This window comes from Triticum dicoccoides, chromosome 4A (genome assembly GCF_002162155.2).
Source record: "Triticum dicoccoides isolate Atlit2015 ecotype Zavitan chromosome 4A, WEW_v2.0, whole genome shotgun sequence".
Lineage (NCBI taxonomy): Eukaryota > Viridiplantae > Streptophyta > Magnoliopsida > Poales > Poaceae > Triticum > Triticum dicoccoides.
Window position 1 is genome coordinate 194004522 of NC_041386.1, and position 8200 is coordinate 194012721.

The 8200-nt window shown below is 42.8% G+C and overlaps 1 long non-coding RNA gene across 1 annotated transcript; it reads right to left on the reverse strand.

Moving 5' to 3' along the window:
- Positions 1 to 1917: 1917 nt before the first annotated feature.
- LOC119285628 lies at positions 1918 to 5462 on the reverse strand. Its single transcript, XR_005139565.1, has 4 exons — positions 4785 to 5462; positions 4149 to 4394; positions 3216 to 3417; positions 1918 to 2160 (listed from the first exon to the last, which is right to left on the reverse strand). It is a non-coding gene; the product is annotated as an uncharacterized LOC119285628 (long non-coding RNA).
- Positions 5463 to 8200: the final 2738 nt, after the last annotated feature.

Consider the following 8200-nt stretch of genomic DNA (forward strand, 5'->3'; position numbering starts at 1 on the left):
CCCTGCATTCTTTTCGCTCTATCTTTTGAAATATTGTTACGACGCTCGTGTATTTGCACGCACAGGCATGTACGTTCGATTCGGATCACATGCATGTAGGCTCGCTCGCTCTATGCAGGTATGCATGCATGTGAGGACGTACATGCATGCACGAGCACGACAGCCCTGGATTCTTGGGGTGGCGACTAGCAAACTAGCTACCAAAGCTCACGTGACGGCCGCACGATGGAGCGACGTCGTACGACGTCTAGTGCGCTAGTATTTTGGCAAGTACACTCACGTGTGATTGGCAGAATGTACAGTACTGATCAAATTGTCATTTTGAAGCGTGATCGCCTGAGTGATTGCCTTGTTTTTTGATGTCTTGTACATTGTTTTTTGGTATCTTTTTTTAAAAAAGAAAGCGGCCTCTACGATTTCTTTTAACTTGCAACCCTCTAAAGATCTAAAACAGGGAACCACACGGTGCATGCAGCTGAGTACAACTAGACCGACCGTATAGAATGAAGCAAATTCAACATGCTATGGGTATCTACAAGCCAGATCCTCGTAGCATGAATTAACAACCACCAGCATCAAGCCAGACAACAATTCCGACGCGTTGCCATAACGAAGATTAGTAAGCAGATATCATACATATATAGCTCCCAGCTAAATACTCCTAGAGAAACCAGCAGCTGAAGTCGTGTACAGCAGCATACGAGCTCGGCATACAACTGCCAGTTCCAAGGGATGATCAAGACCAGCTTCAGAAAGATGCCATGGCAAGCATGGGCACCAGCTCGTCTGAAGTTTATGGTCTGGCTGCTGCTCAAGAACAGGATCTCGTGCAACCATCGGCTACAGAGAAGAGGATGGCCAAATGAATATTTCTGTCAGTTTTGCTTCAGAAACTTGGAAACCTCTGAATATCTTTTCTGGAAGTGCCCCTTTTCATCTTCAGTCTGGACAAGAACTACTGAAGGCAACGGATGTAGCTCCTTGCACCTTGCAAAATGGCAGGACAAGACCAAAGCTGTGAAGATCATAGCAGAAATGGTAAACAGAGCAAGGCCAGAGCACAAAAAGGCAATCAAAACAATGATCATCATGATTTTAGGAGACATCTGGCATCATCGCAACGAGTGCACCTTCAGAGGCAAGATAATCAACCTGACCGAAACAATGGCAAGCATCAGAAGAACTTTCGAATTATGGCGCCAAGCAAGAGCAACTCACTTAGAGCACCCGTTCTGGGATCCACCATGAGTAGTTAGCTGAGCGGTCTAGCCCTCCGGCTCTTGTTGTTTTTATCTCTTCCTTTTTACTTCCTTGATCGCAAGATTGAACACCACCTTTTGTATTCCCACTTGTTTCCTGCTATTAATCAATATATGCCAGCCCTCAGCTGAACCTTTCACCACAAGAAATATGTCAACTTGTGACCCTCACTATTGGCCACTGAAAGGTCATAGTTTTTCATTTGTGACCTTTTTGTGACCAAAAACAGAAGGTCAAAAGCTGGCAGTCGTAAACTGAAATTAATGACCTTCTTTGTGATATGTAAAAGGTCGTTGGTTCCACGACCAAATTTTTGGTCACTAGCAACCTCAGGCCACGTAGACATCCAGCGTGGCAAGTTGATGTGGATAAGAATCAGCCCGGTCTAATTCAGTGTTTTACATGGACCGAGCTCATTAATTCAGCCTATTTATTGTTTTTTCTCTTTCAATTTGGGTCAACTACATAAGCCAAGCCCAACAGACTTCTATTTTTGGGCCACAATCTTTTACAGTCGATATTTTTTTAGGCCTTGGCCTTTTTCCAGCCCACTTGTTAGTTTTCTTTTGCTTCTTTTCCATTTTAAAGTAGGTCCCAATAGTCAAATGGGAACCAATTACCAGAATTGCTGTTTGGGTACCACATGTCAGTTCTATATTTGTGCAATTATATAATTTGATTAAAAAAGAGCCAATAAGGCATAATATTTCATACAACAGCCAAGCAAAGTACATTCCAATCATACATAGTACAGATCTGGTATTCAGCTATAAAATACTACTAAATATACACATAACTAGCTCCAGTGAGCTAAGACGCATTGTTGGGTGTGGTTTTTCTTCGGGATTCTTCTTCCTAGAGCTCCTGTGCACCCAACTTTTGAAGAATGAAGGCCAACATCTACAAATAATAAATTATGGAAAGTTAGAAACATAATAAAGTGACAAGGTCAAGATAGGCACAAGCAGCACGAGAAAACAGGATAATTGTGGTTCAACATATGCAAATATCTGAATACTATGTCATAGCAAAAAAATGACTAGTCGTCCACTGCCAATCAATTTCGGCATGGGAAACGATCACCAATGATCTACAGAAATTTCTGATTGCATGTGTACATGTCCATGCAGTTAAACTGAGTTGAGACAAAGAGTCAACACCAATTCAGATTCATCTCCCTGAAGGAACTCAGAACAAGAACAACTGCTCAAATTCAGAAGTTTCAACATAGGAACAGAACCAAATTGGACACCTTTAACAGGAAAAACAGAAGATAGGCATTGTTATATATAGTTGTGCTAGGCAATTTTAAAAACATAACCAAATGCTAATAGGAAGAACACCAAGATTGCATTCTGTATGAAGATAAACTAGAGCCAAAGGAAGGGTATCAGATGAAGAAAAAATCCTGACATACAAAGGTAAGCTCATTGTGCATTTTCTTTTTCAATGTGATACACAATAAGCATAAGTAACCACCAAAATCTCTCAATACCGATCATTAACTAGACAAGTTCCAACATAAAGGAAAAGCAATTATAGAGGTGTGACTTCAGGTACAAACATAGCAAGGCCACAGCAGCCACGCAGTCACTTAACTACAACGATTCTTCCTACTGCTGGCATCCTTAGAAGTGAAAGCTTCTTCTAACCAGTCTATTACTTCATAATGTCATGGCATGTCTATATATTCAGTAAAATAAATATAGTAGTAGGTATGTAGGACAACAGCATGCATTGCCCTTATCACCCAAGAAAAGGCTCCCAACGTATCTACCAGCAGGAATCTTAAAACACATCCATCAACTCTTCTCATTATCTTGGCCAAGTTAATACTCACTCACTTAGCTATTGCATACACACAAGTCAAAATAATACATCACAACAACTAAACGACCTTAGTCATTATGGATTCTGAGTCCAGCTATGAACGAACATGCAAGTTTCGTATATACCGAGGTTCTTGTTGAGGGTGCGGGTGAACTGGTGGAGCGCAGGGGGGACCTTGAGGCGCTATTTGAGGATGCGGCGCTAGCGCTGGATGCGGATGACCTTGGGCAACTTGACGAACCGGTGGAGGTCCTTCTTGGGCGGCAGGGCACCACTGATGCCGAACTGCTTCGGCCTCTTCTCGAACGGCGGGTTCACCACCTTGTCCTGCAACCACACACCAACGCAACCCAGTCAGATCACACGCGCCAGGACCGGGAGATTCCAAGCAGGTGTTATTTCTGCCATTTATTAATTACACATGCAACACTTATATTCATAGCACTACTGGTACTTGTTGTACCAGGAACAGGATGCGGCAGTGGAGCTTCAAGAAAAATATTTAGGGGCCAAAACAAAGAGGAAAATACCATTGCTATCCATGTGAGTCCAAGAGGTCCAATGGTTATTATGATTATCATGCATTACATATACATCAGCTCGCTCTTCCTAGAAATCCACAACCTTTCCTGCGATGCTTGTCATGGGACAACGAAGTGACCTATCAATCACATAACACAGTCCTAGATAAACGTCTCTATTTGATCTAAACTAAACCAAGATAGTATGCATTGCGGCTACAACCAACCTACAACAACCGTAGACAGTGAAGCATACCAGACCACAAGAACATGGAACGGTCCCTGTGTACATCTAATATGATCTCTCTTTGTCACGATATTAATCTAACCAACCTCAAGATTGCAGAGTAGAACAACCGCACAGACCAATCATGTAAACCCTTGCTCACCACAATGGTGTAGGCGCCCTCGTCGGCCGGCATGGACTTCTCCATGTACATCTAATATGATCTCTCTTTGTCACGATATTAATCTAACCAACCTCAAGATTGCAGAGTAGAACAACCGCACAGACCAATCATGTAAACCCTTGCTCACCACAATGGTGTAGGCGCCCTCGTCGGCCGGCATGGACTTCTCCGTGTACCTCACGTCCCACCACAACACCGTCACGTCCCAGGTCAGCGTCGTGTCGCCCTGAATTGTCTGTGTCACAACCAGATTCAGTCAGTCAATCAGCCGGCTCTGCAGTTCCGAATGAAATTTTCTGAAGGAACGGATTCAGATTTATGTTGTTTGTAGCTCGACAGCCTTGATCTCGATGGTCCGCGCTCGTCAGCGGCCCTGCATTCAGAAACAAGCACGCTCATATACACACATACAGAAACGCAGCGAGCAACAAACAGAAACAACGTGCATGATGAACGGATTCAGATTTCTTCTATTAGATGTAGCGCGGTGTTGTTCGATTGATTTACTAGTCCACAGGAATGAGGAGGCACTGGAATCGCGCAGAATCAAATTGTTGGTCCTATGCAGCATAACTACCCAGACCATTGCTGCCACTCAAGAGAGATCCAGGCAAGGCCGGCGGTGAAAAATCACAGCGTCCGTTGGATTTAGTCGACAACGAGCGCACTGACGCCGGCGGTTGCAGCAACGGCTTCTGCTTCCCGATGGACTAAATCCTAGGGTCAAGCGAGCGAATCAGGGGGTGAGGGAAAAAAGACGCACCTTCTAGTCGACGGCGTGGAAGAAGCCGACGAAGGAGTCGACGACGGGGCCGAACCCGCCGCGGAGCTCGGTGGAGACGCGGCCGAAGAGCTCCGCCACCACGTCAGCGTGCTCGTTTAGCGCCGGACACACCTCCTCCACCGCTCACCCAACTGCCGCCGCCGCCCGGGAGGGCACGGGAGAAGGGCACGGGCACGCCGGTGGGCCCGTTGGCGTCGTCGCCGCCGACCGGTGCCGGCGCCTGCTGCGGGGAGGATGCGGATTCGGAGGAGACTGTGGAGCGGCAGGGGCGGACGGAGACGGCGTGGAAGGGTAGCCGCCACGGACGCGCCCCCACGACGGGGTGATGGGTTGGTGCGGGGAGGAGGAGGAGGCGGCCATGGTGGACAGTACGGGGTGCGGGGGCAGCGGGGTTGTGTCGATTGGATCTGGGGATGAGGCAGGGGAAGCAGGCAGAGGGTAGGGAGAGATGGTGAGGGGAGGGAGGGACGAGGTGGGCGGTGGGTGAGGAGGACGGCGAGGTCGGCGGTGGGTGGGAGGAAGGGTTGCCGCGTGGGGTGAGGACTGGATCTCCGTCGTCCTTGGTTGAGGGGAGAGGAGGGGGTGAGGCGGAGGACAGGATCGGGAGGGGCCGGCGGCGGCGAGGAGATGGGGGGATCTGAGTTAGGGTTTGGGCTGCGGATGGGGTATCTCTTTTTTATTTTATTTTCCTTTTTTATGTAGATATATGGATGGATGGATGTGGGATCGAGAGATGGATGGATGGATGTGCGCCATGTCATCGATCCATGGGAATGGTTCTGATTGGTTCGGAAAACCAGTGATTTAAAAGAGTTTTCAAGTACTAAAACTAGTGAAGTAGCTATCAAAAATATTTTGCAAAAGGTTACCACATAAATTTTCACTAGAGTTAGACCACATTTTATGGATAAGGATCAACTTTTACGCATTTATGATCTTTCTAGCTATTTTTAATCATTTTTTGACTGGAAAAAATGGATTTTTTGTGAATAACCAATCAAATATTTGTTGTAAAATTGGACTCCATCAATTTTCTAAAATACTACTCCATATTTAATATACAATTGACCAAAATGTTGGATGTCAAAAACTTTGATCCACCTCGCGTGAAAAAAAAATCTACCGATTTAGCTGGAGCGGGTCAAATTTGAACTGCGGTTGCCTCATAGTTTGCTCTTTATTTTAAAAAATCATTTCTAGATACAAAAGTATCTATTTCTTCATACATACTCTAAAATATTTGTGAAAATCAAGCCCTAGCTACAAACGGTCATACCCACCGTTGACCACATTTTCAAACGGGCATAGAAAATTCAAAAAAATGAAAAATTGAAAAACCTTCTCATTGTGTCATTATATATGACCAAGTTACCAGGAAAAATAATAAACTTGTAATATGACAATTTTTTAAAAAAAGTGTTATCAAAAATGAGATATCATGTGTGAAGATTTATGGCTTTCAAGCCAAATGGTCAATCTTATGGCCAGATTCATGGCATAGTTTGTTCAAATGATCTCATATTATGCACAAGGGTGCATCTTGGAAAGGCAAACAATGTTGTCTAAGGGAGTTTTCATTTTGTTTGGACAAAAAATTCATTTTTTATTTTTCGAATGCCCAAAATGAGTTTTTTTTGTGAAGGACCTACCATATATTTGTTACAAAATTGGACCAAATAAATTTTCTAAAATACTAGGCCATATTTGATTCACAATTGACAAAATAGTTGGGTGTCAAAAGTTTTGATCCACCTCTGATGAAAAAGACAAAATTCCGCCGATTCAGTAGGAAGCGGGTCAAATTTGAACTGCGGCCGCCTCATAGTTTGCTCTTTATGTTTTAAAAAAATAATTTCTAAGTACATAAGTATCTATTTAATCAGAGAAACATCAAAAAAATTCAAGATTCAACCACTAGCTAGATCGCATTTCGAAACGGGCATAAAAAATTCAAAAAAAATAAAAAAATTGAAAACCTTCGCATCGTATCATTATATGTGACCAAGTTTCCAAAAAAATATTAAACTTGTAATACGACAATTATTTTAAAAAGATGTTCTCAGAAATAAGCTATCATGCGTGAAGATTCAGGGTTTTCAAGCCAAATGATCAATTTTATGGCCCCATTCATGGCATAGTTTGTTCAAATGATCTCATATTGTGCACAAGGGTGCATCTTGGAATTCCAAACAATGTTTCCTAAGGGAGTTTTCATTTTCTTTGGACGGAAAATTCATTTTCCATTTTCCGAGTGCCCGAATTGAGTTCTTTTTGTGAAGGAGCTACCATATATTTGTTGCAAAATTGGACCATATCATTTTTCTAAAGTACTAGGCCATATTTGATTCACAATTTACCAAATATTTGGGTGTCAAAAGCCTTGATCCACCTCTGGTGAAAAAGATAAATTCCCGTCGATTCAGTAGGAAGCGGGTCAAATTTGAACTGCAGCTGCCTCATAGTTTGCTCTTTATTTTTCAAAAAATTATTTCTAGGTACATAAGTATCTATTTAATTAGAGAAACATCAAACTTTTTTCAAGATTCAACCACTAGCTAGGAACGGTCAAACCCATTGTTTTCATCGCATTTCGAAACGGGCATAAAAAATCAAAAAATTGGAAAACCTTCGCATTGTGTCATTATATGTGACCAAGTTTTCAGGAAAAATATTAAACTTGTAATACGACAATTATTTTAAAAAGGTGTTCTCAGAAATGAGCTATCATGCGTGAAGATTCAGGGTTTTCAAGCCAAATGATCAATCTTATGGCCATATTCATGGCATAGTTTGTTCAAATGATCTCATATTGTGCACAAGAGTGCATCTTGGAATTCCAAACAATGTAGCCTAAGGGAGTTTTCATTTTCTTTGCACAGAAAATTCATTTTCCATTTTTTGAGTGCCCGAATTGAGTTTTTTGTGAAAGAGCTACCATATATTTGTTGCAAAATTGGACCAAATCATTTTTATAAAATATTAGGCCATATTTAATGCATAATTGACAAAATGGTTGGGTGTCAAAAGTTTTGATCCACCACTTGTGAAAAAGACAAATTTCTGCCGATTTAGTAGGAAGTGGGTCAATTTTGAACTGCATCTACCTTATAGTTTGCTCATTATTAAAAAAATCATTTCTAGGTATATAAGTATCTATTTAATCAGAAATACATGGTTTGGTGGTGATACATTGAGGTTTGGATGGTGGACGAGGGCCCCAACTCCAAAGCGCGTAAACTCGCATGCCCGCCGCGTGGTCACCGCGTGACCGTGGCGTTGCCATGTGTTCTGGGCGGCCTAGGCATGTTTAGGGGGTTGGGTACTCCCCAGGCAGGTGCTAGGAAGAAAATTACAACATAAGATTCTCACAAGGAGACCGAACTATGCTCAAACAT